Raw genomic sequence first — 17,255 nt, forward strand, 5'->3', positions numbered from 1 at the left:
CTTACTAAAGTTTTTGGGATCCATAAGAAAACAATGAGTTTGCTCTAGGAAGATGACAATAGTCTGGGGCTTTCATATGGCTTATCTCCATGCTAATAGCACTCCACTTCTACTAGGAGACCAGCAGTCTGCATTTATAGGAGCCCAGAACAGGCTCCTCTTTTTAGATATAAAGTGGAGAGATGCCTGGATTCATCTGAATTGTGCTTATGAGAAGAGATGAGACTAATAAATCTCTTACCACACAGAAAACTAGAGGGGAGTCATATTCTAGAATTAGCTGAAATAAACTTACAATTTAAGAAAAAAAGATTAAGCTCGGACACATTTTGATGTCATTATGGACAAAATTTAATGAATGCTGTGAAAATAGAATTAGTGGGACAAAATGAGAATTTAGGGCCAAAGCATAATTCTACCTGTCTACAATCCATTCTTTTTGTTTTGTTTTGTTTTATGGCCATTCTTCTCCTTTTTTTTTTCTTTTTAGATATAATTGACATCGTCTAAGGGATCCATTCTTAGGGCAAAAGTGTCAATTAATTTTTAACTTCCAAAAGTACAGCATAGACATTATCCAAAGTTAAATTGTCATTCAAAAATAATTTCAGTTTATAAAATTCATTGTATAGCCAGGTGTATTTTTGGGTGAATGGCTATAAATACAGATTACCCATCTGCTGTTGTCTTTGAAAAATGCACTGCTTCTTATTCTTATTTTATTTCTCTTTTGCTCTCATGCTATCATTAGCTTCAAAGTGAGGACTATACACAATAAAGATTATGCAGGGGATACAGAAGTTGATGTAAATCAAGCCCACTGTGGACTGATTTGGGATGCAGCTGTTACTCAATTTTACAACATACATTCACTGTACTTTTGTGTTTTTCTAAATTACAAAAGTCAGTAATTTAACTGATTCCTGCAAGGCAGTTCAAAATATCTTCTCTTTCAACATTTGAATATTTTATTGCTACACCTATGATTCCAGAGAAATTATTCTCACTTTTATAAGTAATTAATGTATTGTGCAAGGTGGTAAAATATAAATATTATTAAAATTGATTAAGAAAAATTTAATGGGCACGGAGGGGGACACTTGACGGGATGAGCACTGGGTGTTATTCTGTATGTTGGTAAATTGAACACCAATAAAAATTAATTTATAAAAAAAAAAAAAAAAAGAAAAATTTAATGGCACATTAAAAATGTGCCACATGAAAAATGGCACATATCATATGCATATATGTGATAAGTTTATCATTGTGTGTTTAGAAGTTATTCTTGAGGTTTGTCATCTCAGACATATAAGGCATGCAATTGTTAATTACAGAGATAAGATTTTTGGCATGCAAATGCAAATTCTGTCTTGAAATTAGTTCTATTTCTTTATATGTTTATAGCAAAATATGTGATAACAGTATAAAGTTTAGTATTTGAAGCCCTTCCAAAAGCTAATGATTAAAATCACATTGAAATGACTACATGAAAAGGTTCTCATTCTTCACGTATTATAGGAATTATCTGGATTGAAAAAAATTCAACTGAGTAAATTTTATCTTATTTTTTAGAAAGATTTTATTTATTTATTCATGAGAAACACACAGAGAGAGGCAGAGACATAGGTGGAGAGAGAAGCTGTCTGCCTGTGGGGAACCTGATGTGGAACTCGATCCCAGGACCCTGGGATCATGACCTGAGCCAAAAGCAGATGGTCAACCACTTAGCCACCCAGGTGCCCCTCAACTGAGTAAATTTTAAAGATCTTATTGACTTTATTCAATGACTTGTGAATCTGGCAGCATTCCATCTAGTAGTTAGGAAAACTTGGAAGAGCTAAAAGTATAAAATAATACTTTTATAGGCAGAAGGAAGCCAGGATAGGAAGTTATACCAACAAAAAGTAGATTGGTTGTGGCAAGGTCACCTTCCTGTAGGGCACTCAGGGATCTATCCGATTACCTCACTAGTGTTGATTAGGTAGTTCCTAATTGACTGGTTTAAGATTCCATTTCTGGAAGAGCAGAAACTGTAAATTAATTAAATCTTGGTTTGATGACCGTAGGGCTTAGCATAAGTGACTCCACAGTAGGTCTGTTGTTTTGTTTTTTATATCTGTGAGATACTGTTTGCTCAAATGCTCCTGCTGTGGCTTACATTTATCAGACTCTCTATGTCAAATAATTAGCAATGTTTTTATTAACTGAAGATATTATATTAAAATTTCACATCTAGATCCACTCTGAGTAGTTTACAAAGCCATTAGAAATTGTTCAGTAAACTAATAAAAGCTCATTTCCTGAGACATCTCTAGTAAAAATCTTCTCTTAACCCACAGTAGGACAAACTGACTCCAAAGATTTTATTGAATATTTATAAATTTTTATTTTAATTTCTACACAAGTGTTACTGAGAGTAACTTTCTTGGAGTCCTCTTAAATGTCTTTTCTTTTCTTTTTTTTTTTTCCAACTTTTCATTCTTTTCCCCTATCATCCCTCATTTTTTAGCCTATGGCAAGAAAAATATGAATCCAGAGGCAAACTTTTTGACCATGCATTTCAAATCTATCTAGTAAGAAAAGATGTTCTATTTAAAAACTGAAAGTGAAACCAAATTAAAATACAAAAACTGACATTGAAATCAATAATGCAAAAAGTAAGGACTTTGCTGAGTTTCACTTTCACTGAATATCTTTGTATGTATTTTTGGAATGGTGACCTTAAAAACAGTTACACATTTTTGTTTTTATTCCCAAGGGCTACTTGCCAATCATATTATGCTTTCCAAGTTGGATCTCCTTTTTGTGGCTGCCCTTTAATCACTGAAGGTCACTTTTTATCATTTCTGTACTAATTGCTGTTAAAACACTTGACAATTTATTGTGATTTAAGTTTCATTAGCTTGCATCTCTTTCCCTACTCAATGATTAATAGAGATGTTAAATAAGATTACAACCTAATAACAATGCTCTCTCTACCTACCCTGCCTGTATCTCTCCTCAACTAGTTAGCAATATGGTTTTTTTGATAGAAGCAAAATACGGTTTCAGTCCAGTGTCCTGTGAAGAATTAGGCTGCTGATCTTTGATAATGTGAAGACTCGTGGTCTCCATTCAGCCTATGACATATATAAGTTGAGAATTGTTATTTTAATTAATTGATAAAAATTTATGTCAGTATTTCTATGAAATAGAAAAATAGCCTTTTAAATATGAAACATTTCTAAAAAGAGGAATTTCATACACACACACATTCTTTAGGATATAGATATTTTAAAAACTAATTTACAAATTCCAATTTACACTTTGCAATTTCTTGAAGACATCTTAAAGTGGATTTACTCCAAAAGGTGGGCCTCAATTAACCTTATCTCAGAATGATTCTTGCACCATTTAAAAAAACAGCTTCACTGAGATAAAATTCATGTATCATAAGATTCACTCTTTTAAAATATGTATTTCAGTGGTTTCTCATCTTTGCTGTGGTGCCACCATCAGCCACATATATTGTCATATGTTGTTATTACATTTATTTATATTACTTGACTATGTTATTTATTGTAGTTTTTATATTCACTTCCCAGTTATTTTATATAGACATTATTTTCTTGACATGGTTGCAAGTTCATTATTGGCTGAACATATATGCTTGTTTTTGTTTTTTAAGATTTATTTATTTATTTACTCATGATAGACACTAAGAGAGAGAGAGGCAGAGACACAGGAGGAGGGAGAAGCAGGCTCCATGCCGGGACTCGATCCCGGGGCTCCAGGATCATGCCCTGGGCCAAAGGCAGGCGCTAACCTGCTGAGCCACCAGGGATCCCCAACATATATGCTTGTAACATGATATTTAATTAAACGTTTTGAGTATAGCCAAAGGTAAAATAGATGTGAAACTTCAAAATGACTGTGTGTCAGATCACATGAAGCTGATTTTATAAAAGAAATACCCCAAATTCCTTTATGTGATTCATTGTCTCATCCAGATGCTGTCCTTAGACTCTGGCAGGTAGGGTCTTTATCTAGGTCTCTATACCACAGAGAATGCACTGGTTTGAATAGTGTCCCTTCCCCCCATTCATCTACCCAGAATCTCAGGATGTAATCTTATTTGCAAATAGGGTCTTTGCTAATGTAATCAAGTTAAGATGAGGTCATGGTGAAACAGGGTGGACTCTAAGTCCAGTACTATATCTGGTGGTCTTATAGCGAAGGCATATTTAGACCCAGAAACAAAGAAAAGCCCATGGGAAGACATAGGCAGAGATTGGTGTGATGTATCTACCAGACACGGAACATCAAGGATCTCCAGGAAGCACCATAAGCTAGAAGGGACAAAAATTCCACCCTAGAGTCTCCAGAAGGAGCATGGCTCTACCAACACCTTGATTTCAGGTTTCTAGGTTATAGAATATAGAATATCGGATAAATTTCTGACATTTTAACTCACACATTTTGTGGTACTTTGTTTACAGCAGCCCCAGGGAACAATACAGGATTTCAACACTTGAGATACTTTTTTTTTTTTAAGATTTTATTTATTTATTCATGAGAAACACACAGAAAGAGGCAGGGACACACAGGCAGAGGAAGAAGCAGGCTCCATGCAGGGAGCTCAATGTGGGACTCAATCCCAGAACTCCAGGATCACAACCTGAGCAGAAGGCAGATGCTCAAACACTGAGCCATGCAGGCACCCCTTGAGATACCTTTCCTAAAATTTTAAGTTCCCCTCTGGTGTCTAGGTACAGTATCCATGGGCAGCAGGATGGTTGATGCTGCATCATGTATAAATGATAAAACTAGGACTAAATACATGGTATTAGGGAAATTTAGAGGTAAGAAGATATGTATTGTTTTTAATGAATTTTCCAAAGAGTCAGAACATTCTGTAAAATAACCATATTGCCACCCTTTTCTTTGGAAGGAGGATATGAAATTAAACAAGAATGGTGTGTTTAACAAAAAAGGGCATGAAAAGACAATGAAGGTCTGGATTGGAGGATCTAAAGAGGAAAAGATGGTGCCTGAATACTTCATTTAGTATTTACATGCTGTAATTGGACAATTAAAAAAAGTAAGTTCTCTTATATTATTATTCTAAATCTTTACTGGTGAATGATTATATTTCACATGGGCCCATGTAATATATATTTTATTTTTTTAAGATTTTATTTATTTGAGAGATAGAAAAGGAATACAAACTGGGGGAGAGCAGAGGGAGAGGGAGAAGCAGACTCTCTATTGAACAGGGAGCCTATTGTGGGCTCAATCCCGGGACCCTGGAATCATACCTGAGCCCAAGTCATATGCTTAACTGACTGAACTACCAAGGTGCCCCGATTTTAAGAACATATTTAAAATCAAATGGTTTTATAGATAAAATCCCAACAGAAACTATAGACTCAAGGACTCACAGAGCCTAGGGATGGCCCAGTCACACTTATGTTTAATATTAGAAACTAGGGGGAAGAAGAATTTGTAAAGAGGTATGTCTGAAAAAATATGTTCTCTAACACTTGCCCTTTCAGCCTTCCAACAAAAACAAGGTAAATGGGTAGGATGTTCTCTTTCTCTTCAAGATAAGAGGTTGGGCTTCCATGGGATAAATAGAAGAGTTTAATATCTATCCTTTGGATTTTGGAGGGCAGACTCGTGTATCTGACTTGTGGCTGAGGAGCCTGAGGCAAGAGGCAGTTTCCAATGAAAAAGTAGAGATATAGAAATGGGGTGGGGGGGAGACAAGACTTGTGAAGTAAGTGAAGTTCTACTGAATGTAGTGTAGTTTGCATTAGAGTTTTCTATGGCCAGAAGACAACCTCCAAGAGAGAGAGGAAGGAGACACATGGAAATCGTTTAGGTCTCTCAGGTCTTAACAGAAGAGAAGCTGGAGGTTGACTGTTGATCATCTGATCCTGAGAGGCATCACAAACAAACATCAGAAACCACATACATCCTGTTCTTGGGTAATAACAGTGAAAAGACTAATGGCATTGATGGCATTGTTAAGTTCTCTAAAGATCTTAGGAATAAATGCCCCTTGGGAGACAGTGAGATTTAAGTTTTGATCAGGCCCTGAGATCATAAATGAGATTTTAAAATATCAGTCAATAAGGAACTTTCTTGTACCCTTACCACTGCTTCCTCCCCAGGCTTTTATCAAGAATGTGAAAATGGCATTTTGTAGTAAAGGGGAAATAAACATGGAAAGAGAAAATCAACAATCTCTTCACACAGATCAAACCACGTTGGTGAGGAAAAAAATTAAAAATTAAAGCATCTTTCTACTGTTAATCATTCACTCAGTTTAGACTGTTTGCAACTTAAATGAGAATTAAAAAAGAAAACCTTAAAAAATAAATCTTATAGTGATCAGCAATGTTGAGAGGCTTCCTGGTGTCATCATGTGGCAAAAGGCAGACTACTCTTCATGAGAATATTTAGAGTGTGTATGCTGAGAAAATGAATTCCTTCTGGTTTCATTCCATGAGTTTTGTTAATTAAAGATGTCAGTCAAATATGTTTTATCTAATAGAGCACAGGTTGTGGTATGATGATATACAGAACGGTACAAGTCATGGTATGTCATGGTACATGGAAGGAGAAAATTAGAATTTTCTCTAAAGTTCTCTAAAGTTTTTCAATGCATTTCCTTACTTTCTAGCTTCAGTTTCATAGCTCTATACTTTATGCTCTTCCTGAAGGATTTCTAAACAACCTTGACCTAATGTCTTTTCATCCACCTGCCCTACAAGCATCTAGCCTTGGGCAAATCCTGCTGCTGGTATTCGCTTTGTCTGTACACAGACTTTTTAGACTGCTGGGGAAATTCACACACCTGACTGGTGACACCACATGTTGATGGTCACCTGTTTGATCAGTGTTCTGACAGTGATTTCAATTGAATTATGTTTCACCCGGCAATGTTCCTTCTCATTTCTGACAAGAAATGTTTCATCTTCTGCACTTGATTCCCTTTCTTCCACATTCCCCTTTATTCTCAATAGATGATCTAGCTCCCTCTTTCAGGAAGAAAATATAACTCACTGAGAAGTAAAATCCAATTCTGGTTTCCAATTAACCAGCAATCCCATCTGCATCCACACACAGCTGTTTCTTTCATTAAGAGGAATTTCTTTCACCAATGCCTGGTCTGTATTTGCTCCTGTATTTTATGTTGTGTCTTGCTCTAACTCTTTGGGACCTAATATTTATTAACTCACATTCTTCTAGAATTCAAATTGTCTCTTTTATCCAGAAATCTTTTCTATTTTCATGTGACTTTGTTCAAATCCCAGAAAATATAGGAAACAGAAAAAGGAAAAAAGCAAGCTCTTTCATGTTAAAAAAATACAGCAATGATAATACACACATAAGAACACCAGCAAAAGTGAACAGAAATAATATAAAATAGAAACAGATACTCATTTATTTCTTGTAGGAGTGTGAAATGATTCAACCTCCATTGGGAGACATTTTTGGCAATATCTGTCATATTTATAAAAGTGTATATCCTTTTTCCTCCAATCCTAAACCTGGGAATTATCCTATAAAGACATTTTTACCTACATAAATGGAATATGTACAAGTTTATTTATAGCAGTAATGTCACTGATAAAAAAATGCAAGTTAAATCAACTCACTGCTCAAAGCATGAAATGGATCTGCATTTCACTCCAAGAATATACCCTAATACTGCCAGTAGTTGCTCTTTGATCTTTTATCATCATCTACTGTTCTCCTTTCACCTACTATGTTCCAGGCACATTGACTTCCTTGCTGTTCTTCCACATATCAGCATGTGCTGGAAAAGGCCCTTCCCTTTGATGGGAACACTGTTTCCATATTGCCTGCCTCTTGCAGCTAGAATATGCAGTCCATGAAGGTTTTAATCTTTACCAGTTTTGTTCACTGATAAATCAATCTTGGTACGTAGCACATAAATGTTTGTTGAATTAATAAATAAACCTAAATCTCCATTAAAGCTGATTGTTTAGGTAAAGTATAATAAATTCACAAAACAGAATACTATGCACTCCAAAAAAGCCAAATAATGATCATGATTTCTCTGTTCTATGGACTATCTATAGGGTATATGCTAAATGACAAAACAAAACAAAATGATGCAGAGTGGTACAGTATGCTGTATTTGTATAAAATGTAGAAAAAGAAAATACTGGTTAATGGTTTTTTCATTTTCATACAGAAACTTTGGAAATGCATTAAGATATTAAAAATTTCTATAACTGTTCTCATATCCATTGTTTTGAACTCAGTCACATGACCACACCTAAGTGTCATGTGCTGGTAAATGTAGACCAGCTGAACAACCTTGAATCCAGCTCTTCACTAAGATGGAAGAGGAGAATGCGCTTTTAGGGCCAGCTGAAACTGTCCTCTATGGTCTTTTTTTTAAATTTTATTTATTCATTCATAAGAGATAGAAATAGGGAGAGATGCAGAGACACAGGAAGAGGGAGAAGCAGGCACCATGCAAAGAGCCCAATGTGGGACTTGATCCCGGGTCTCCAGGATCACGCCCTGGGCCGAAGGCAGTGCTAAACTGCTGAGCCACCCAGGGATCCCTGTCCTCTATGGTCTTTAAGAAAGTACTATATATCCATGTTGACCACAGTGTACAAATATTCTGATTTCTCTCAGAATTTCTAAACTCAGGTCTTTTTTTTTTTTTTTTAGTTCTATACTTGAAAGGCAACTGCTACTTAAAACCTTAAATAATGCCAAGTGCTAAAAGTTTCCCCTTGTCTTATATCTTCCTTTGAATAATTCATAGAAATCTGCAATGGTGTTGCTCTTAGTATCTCCAAAATGCCTGCCCCAGCCTTTATGTAATCCTTTCCACAAACATGCCTTTCCTCAGTTTTTAAATTTCACAGGCTTTGAATAACTTGGTCTATTTCAATAACAGACAAATATTCCTTTCTGCCACTTTTTTCCTAAATCCTAGGAACCTTATATATAAACTGGGATATGTTTCTGGTGTCTTATTTTCTTCTATTGCTTTTCTGGTCACTTCTAGCCCTGATATAAATCTGGCCTCTTCTTGAGCAAACTTCCTTGTCTGCATGCCGCTCAAGTTACACAGGGTCAGGAAATGGAATAGATGCTATCCTCACTCCCCATTGTCACTTTCAAGTCATTTCTCTTCATTTCTCTATCCAAAAATCTTAGATCCTTTGACATCTGACAAAAATCCCCATCACCAACCCACATCCTGGTCCCACAACTTTATTCATTGAAGATCTTAGCTCCTGCCCCACTGTTTTTGTCTGTGACTCTGCCCCATGTGGGTGTTCTTTTGGACATCTTGACATCTCAGTGTTTTGATCAGTCTACCAATTGGAGTCCTTATAGAAAACATTACCACCCCTTATGGTTCATAGGGAGAGATTTTGATGAAAGGACAAATTACATAAGGGAAGACAGTTACAGGAAAAATGATGAAATAACCTGGGAAATTCAAGTATAAACAAATGGAAAGTAGAAAAAGCAGCAAATAAGCAAGCAAGAATTCAATAAGGAAGAAAGAATGAAAGAGGAAAAGACAGATTCAGATATCAGCCCTGCCATTTATCAATTACAGACTGTGATCATATCACGAACAGGGCTCCATGATATAATTCTGGTCTTCAGTTGACCAACTTGAGATTTCCTTCTAAATATGATGCCTCCTGGTAGTAGGCTCTTTGCATGTCTCTCTGTTGGAAGGTGTCAAACAGACAGGTATACAGTAACTGTTTCTGGAATTATCGATTGAATAAATGAATGAATGGATGGTGAATAAACCATATTGAGTCACTTGTTGGTTTAAATCTGTGGTTCACAAAGCTGTTTCAAAGACAGTGCCTTTTGAAGGAAATTACCACACATATCTCAGTGCTCTGCTGTCATAACACTGTCCCAAACTAGTATAAATGTGTTCACCCAGACACTCTGTAAAACCCAGATGTCACAGACCTCACTAATCTGTGATTATAAAATAAAGCAGTATCCCTTTTTAATCACTAAATTATGAGAGATCAAGAATCTTTAAGTCTCTCTGCTAGAGATTATTTCTCAAAGAGCACTAAAAATATTACTCATTAGTCTTGCAACCACAGTGTTTTTCTAATTTTTCTGTTTTTCTAATTTTCTATCTCCCACTTGCCCCTGTCAGCTACCTCAGTACCTTTGCATTTGCTCACACTTTTCCCTGGAGTCATTTTACTCGGGATCTTTGAATCAGTGACCCTACTCACTATTCAGGTTGTAGCTCAAATATTAACTTTTAGAGAAAGTTCACCACCCATCCTTCAGCTCCTTACCACTCTGTTATTTTATAAAAGATTAGAGTATCATTTAAAATCAATGAATAAATTGTTATATTTGAAATAATTGACTTTCTGTTTACCCATTTAAAGTCTTAAATATTTAAAATTTTACATTCTTAAATTTTTCTTCCCTTACTAAATTATGAACTCCCCATTAGGAGTCTTTACTCGTGAATTTCTACAGTGTCAAGAGTCTGTGTGTTCTTTTTAAACATCATATGTAGGTTGTTTCTATCATACATATGACTTGAGATCAATCATAAAATTCATTAATATCCTATACTTACTACGTGCCTATGCTTCATAATATATGACCTTTTCATGTAGGAAAAGACTGTATATTAACAGGCTAAAAGTACAAGGGTTATTTATATAAATATGCTCTTTATTTGGAAAGGAAGATTTTAGAATAGCCATCTTAAAAACATTAACTTGTCTTTAGGTCAGCTAAGAGGGAAGCATTAGATGTTTTCTGATGTTTACTTGTTATTATTGACATAATTTGAGCTCTCATTCAAACATATCTCCATCAGATATGTAATAAAAACATCTTGTGTGTTTACACTCAGGATTAGAAGAGTGGAGATTTTGTCATCGAAATTGATGTTTACTAAAATGGAAATAAAAGTAAATTCTATGTATCATCTTTCAAACCACATGCTTGTAATTGGGAAGTATAACTGCCTAACCATGTAATGCAAATTAGTACCTATTGATTTTTTTTTGGGGGACCTAAGATATCTGTATTTTGTGTCACCTCCATTTCTCATGTTTGATGTAATATTTATTGCTCATTTACTCTATTAATGACAAGTTCCAGAGAATAATATCATGTCTTTTCTTTTTTTTCTTTTCTTTTCCTTTTTTTTTTTGACTGAGCACTTTAAGTTGTGGATGATAAAATATGATATCCTCAGATGCGGTAATGCAGTCTACTCATGGCTCTGTCTCTGAAGGATTGGCCCCTAATACTCCATAATCCATAAAGGACTCCCATATAGCGTTATGGGGCGCTCAGGTCCAGAATATCAATAAAATCTGAAAAGGGGAATGTATGTTTGCTTTATGTATCAGATTTCTGAGATGTCCCATCAGATCCATTTTTTATTTTCTCTTCATGGTACTATATAACATTTTACCTTCAGGGCTGCTTGCGATTTTCATGCCAAATCTCCCCTTAAAAATTTTACTAACCTAGAGATTTAAGAAGGGAAATAAAATGGACTAGTAAAGATTGGCTTTGTGGTCGATATCCATTTCTTAGTGATAAGATTTAGACAAAGGAATTTCTATGATGTCAGAATAGAACAGAGATTGTCAACTATTCACAGAGAAATATAAATAACCATAAAAGATAATAAATCTTTGTATGATAACACTATTAAATGTGTCCTTTCAGCATAGATATAAATGTTTCTTTTTATTTAATGTCTTGCAAGTTCTTCTGATACTTTTTTCAAAAACTATGGGAAAATGAAGCATCAATATTCTGGTTGTGTTGCAGTTACTCTAGAATCTGTCAGACTCCCTATAGTAGTAGGAATCCAAGTTATACTTGACTGATGAATTTGGTTGTGATTTTCCTGGAACATGATCCAGTAAAAAGGACACAAGCAACTTCTTTTCTTTTCTTCTTTCTTTTCTTTTCTTCATTTTTTCTTTCTTTCCTTCATTCTTTGTGTGTGTGTGTGTTTTTATTTTACTTTACAAGCAACTTCTTTTCAGGATGGTTGAGGTAGCAACAGTTTTCCATTGGAAGCAATTCAATTCTGTTATTAAATTGGTGGTTTGAACTAGATTACCAAGTTTAATTCTAGCTCTGATAACACACAGGTCTGGCCATAATATTACACACAATCCAGGGCATTTTATGAAACACTACTAACAGAGGCTAAAACTAATGCCTTTTGAGAGTTGAACTGGGAAACACATCAGTCGTGTGGTATTACTTCAGGCTTGCAAATACTTGGAACTCTCAGTAAACTTTTAATAAAAGTTCCAAGTCACTAAGGACTTGAATGTATGTAGTCATTTTATAGTCTTTTTTATTCTTTTTTCTTAAATAAGTACTTAAGAGAGTTTTGCTGATTAGCCAGTAAACTCCAATTCTGAGCAAGAGCCTACAAAAACTGCTAAATCAGGAAGGATGATTTTTTTTTTTTAACACAAGTTGAAATTTTCTTACTTAGAAGAACAGGAAAAGCTATTGAATATATTCCCTGAGAATGGTTTTACTAAGTATCTATTATCATTCAGTATAAATCCTAGTGAAACACCTATGCAACATATGCAAAATCAATTTATCAAGTAGCTATATTATTCTTCTGGGTAACATACTTCTCAGTACTTTTGAATAAAGTTATCAAGCAATCTTGGTTAAATCACTACTAAAAAAAGGTTTATATTTTTCTATCTGATTTTTATTGTACATATATGAAAATAATTTTGTGCATATGTAGTAGACAAAAATAAGTTAAAAGAATAGAAAGTTTTTTGCTTCAAGTTAAATTTGGTACATAAATTTTAAAAGTAAAAATAGCTTATAAATGGAGTACTTGAGTGGCTCAGTCGGTTGGGCACTCAGCCCCTGGTTTCAGCTGGGGTCATGATCTCATGGTCATGGGATCAGGCCAATGTGGATTCCACATTCACCAGGGTGTCTGCCTGAGATTCTCTCCCTCCCACTCTGCTCTGCCTCTCTCCTTTTGTCCTGCTTGCATGTACTCACTTTCTCTCATTCTCTAAAATAAATAAATAAAATCTTCCAAAAAAAATAACATAATTTTAAGCATTGATTTGCATACAACAATTTCTGACTTTTACTGTAGGTCTGACTCTGTGATATCTTATAATTAGAGAATTGTGCTGGAAATTTTTGAATGATTTTCTTCTTTTTTTTATTGGGATAAGATTGTTCATAAAATTACAGTACCTGAGCATTCCAGGTACCTACTACTGAGTAATAATATCTCAGAATTTAGTGGCTTGAAGCCCATAACCCTTTTACCATGCTCAGAGACCCGTGGGTCAGGAGTTTGACTATATACTGTGGGGATGGCTTATCTCTAGGTCTAGGGCTTCAGCTGGGAAATCTCAGCTACTGAGGAGTTACTCAAAGAACCAGAAACTGGAATCATGTGGAGGCTATATTACTTGGATGTTTGGCACATCAGTTGAGTGCCTCAAAACTTAGGCTCAGTTAGGTCTGCTGACCTGAGCTCCTACCCAAATCTTTTCCACATGGCTCAGACTTCCTCAAGTATGATGACCCTCTGAGGATAATCAAACTTCTTATGTCATTTCCCTAGAGTTTAAGAGCAAGTGTTCCTCAGAACAAAGCAAAGGATGCATGAACTTAGCCTTGAAATTTCAGAGTCAAATCTGCCATATTCTTCTGTCAAAGCAATTACAAATCCAATAAATATCTATATATTTTTATTTAACTGGAGTTAAGAATATATGCACATTTAAAATTATTGGAAGGTTTTGAGATCACGATCTGATCTCATTCCTAACTTAACTGAAGTGAGCAGCACAACATGGGGAAAAGTTCATTCTCAAGACTAGGCCTTACAGGTGGAACACTCTGGAATTGTGAAAGAAGCCCCTTGGAATCTTGCCAGCACTTCTCTTTCAGAGAGCTTTTTTGACTGATAATTCATCTTTCAAGTCGAGCTTTCAAAGTTTAATAGTCCCATCAAGAGTTTTTATAGACAATGAAGCCATTTGAATAAGCCAATTAATAATTTGTAAGGGTAACAGAGACAATTAAGATCTCCAAAGATATAGAGGTTTTATTTTATATTGCCCTCCTTTGAAAATTAATATGTTTTCCAACACCAGGATTGATAAGCTACGTCTCCTATCATATCACTTGTTTTTAGTGTTACACATGACCCATGTCACATGTATAGGACTATGCACTATTAGGAATACTGAATGGAGAAGGACATATAGTGAGGTAAAGTGGAAGTAGTCTGCAGCAATTATTTTGCATGGGAAAATGCATTGGAAAGAAAATAAACTGACACTATGGAAAGAATCATGAGTGAAGGAGAGAGAAGCACTTTTATAACCACTACCAGGAGAAGGTGTCTATGGCCAGAGGTAAAATTGGACTAGGTATCTATAGAAGTAAAACCACAAGCCTGAAATAACTAAAACTAAGCATCCTCTATACTTAAATTCAATGACAGTAAATGATAGAACCTATTTTATGCTGTATTTGGTGAAGGGGGATGAGATCACATTACAAATGCATGTCCAAGACTATCCTAGACTAAGAAGGTGCGAGTAGTACGTAAAGGTTTGCTCTGTACTTATGGTTGAGAAAGATGGGAGCTAATGCTGGGATTTTGATAAAGTTCTTTATTATCCAGATCAATTATAAGAAATATCCTGACTCTTCCCAGAGTTTATTAAATGAGGCTACAATGACTACAAAAGACCTTTTCAAATGCTTCACATCTTATTTGGAATGCAAATACTGAAAGCAGCAGAAAGTGTTAATTATAATACACTTATCTCTGTTTCTTCAGTAAAGTTCCTAATATTTTTTTAAGATTTTATTTATTCATGAGAGACACACAGAGAGAAAGAGGGGCAGAGACACAGGCAGAGGGAGAAGCAGGCTCCCTGAAAGGAGCCTGATGTGGGACTCAATCCCAGACCCTGGGATCATGCCCTGAGTCAAAGGCTCAACCCCTGAGCCACCCAGGCATTCCAGTAAAGTCCCTAATATTTAATTCTTTAAAATATATCCTTAAAGTTGATATCATGACAAATACGTAATTTTCTAGACAATAGAGTACATGATTTAAGTACATCGCTAACAACAGGTATGTGGAATCTGTGCTACACACGGCAATGTGCTGCCCAAATCCTGCTTTGTGGAAGGACTCAATGACCAGCTGCCAAGGATGATAACCTTCAGTTGTTTATCTGTTCTGAGAAGTCATGCCCTTTCCAGGATGTCTATAGCCAGTGTCCGACGGTGATGAAGTATCCATTTGGGACAACCCTGGTGAGTCATCTAGCACCAGCTCTTACTGTTCACTGTTGGGTCAGTGCCATTGCCAAGCCTGCCTCACAGCTGAATGTGGTCTTTTGCCCATTCTGCCTCCTTCCTCTTCCTTCCCTCAGGGTTGATTTCAACCAAGGTCAGTCCCTAATAAAACTCTTGTATGCTAAACTCTACCACTGAGTCTGTTTCTAGAAAACTTAACCTTCAGTAGAATCTTAAAAATTAAGGTTAATCAAACTTGAATATAAACTATCAGAATACACTTAAACTTATAAGATATGCAAAAACACATTCTACCAGAAAAGGAGTAACTTATTTTCCCTGTGAGTTTCTTTTCCAATTGATTATGTCATTTTGAATTAAAATAAATCACTTGCTGATAGTAGAAAGTGTCAGTGTCAATGTCAGTACACATTTCAAAAGCATGCTTGGAATAATGTATTGAGTAGAGGCTTGATAAATGTACATTGACTTGCTAGATAATTCTGCTGCCATAGAATGTAATGGTAAATAAAATTGTTTGAAATGTCACAAACTATATGATGGTTTTCCTTTATAAAAATGAATCAGGGTAGACAAGCTTTAACAGTAACAAAAACACTCTTAGAAAACTTTCCTTAATGTAAACAAACTTTAATTCTCATAAAGACAGCTAGTAAGTTATAGATTCTTCTCAATGGCCTAAAATGAAAAAAAGGCAGACTAATCTGAAAACTGTAATGAGAATAATTGGCCAAGATGAATGAAAAGGCAGCCATTTCTCTTTGTAAAGTAGAAAATGCCAGTTTTATCATTTACTACCTTTCCACGTTTCTTCTTAGTTCAGTAATTTATTTGTTTTGAGTATATGTGGTCTCCTTAAGAGTATGTTTTTCATTTGTCCAGCCTTTATTATTATACTGACAAACTACACAGATCATTTTTGCAGGGTTGTCTTTGTGCTTTATTCATGTTTTCTTCTTCTTCATTAAAATATAAACACATTCTGGAACATATGAAGACTTTTATCATAAGTACATTATTCTTAAAAGTGGGAAATAATTAAAGTAATTAAACAAAAAAATGCAAGCTTGTTTTCCTTCTTTTAGTAGGCAATTACTGGAAGCATTTTAACCTGTAAAATATGATTGCTACATATCTTAAAGGGCATCTTTATTATATTGCTAAATATAGGTGCTGTTTTATTTTAATGTGATAAAATTACACATTTATGTGTTCCTTTATTAAAATGTAGACTTCTGGGACACCTGGATGGCTCAGTGGTTGAATGTCTGCCTTTGTCTCAGGTCGTGATCCCGGAGTTCTGGGATCATGTTCCACATGGGGCTCCCTCCATGGAGCCTGCTTCTCCCTCTGCCTGTGTCTCTGCCTCTCTCTTTGTGTCTCTCATGCATATACAAAGAAAAGTCTTAAAAAAAATAAAATGTAGACTTCTATTTAAAACTGTGTATTGGGATGCCTGGTTGGTTCAGCCTGGTTGAGCATCTGCCTTCGGCTCAGGGCATGATCCTGGGGTCCTGGGATCGAGTCCCACGTGAGGCTTCCTGTGGGAAGCCTGCTTCTCCCTCTGCCTATGTCTTTCCCTCTCTGTGTCTCTCAGGAATTAGTAAATAAAATCTTAAAAAAAAAAAAACAGAAACAACAAAAACACATGAGACTTTAAAAAATAAATAAAACTGTGTATTGTTTGCTTATATATTTTATATATATATAGTGCACATACATAAATAATGCATTTATGTTAATGTGATGGAAATTAATTTTATTAAAAATACTTTAATTGCACACAACAGAGAAGAATGAAGTCAGTTAAAAGATGTTGGATCAAATAACATATGTGTGCATCAGAAAACCTATTTTTTTTTCTTTTTGAGAGAAAGAGAAAGAGCATGCTCAGG

Source organism: Nyctereutes procyonoides, unplaced genomic scaffold (assembly GCF_905146905.1).
Source record: "Nyctereutes procyonoides isolate TBG_1078 unplaced genomic scaffold, NYPRO_anot_genome, whole genome shotgun sequence".
Classification (NCBI taxonomy): domain Eukaryota; kingdom Metazoa; phylum Chordata; class Mammalia; order Carnivora; family Canidae; genus Nyctereutes; species Nyctereutes procyonoides.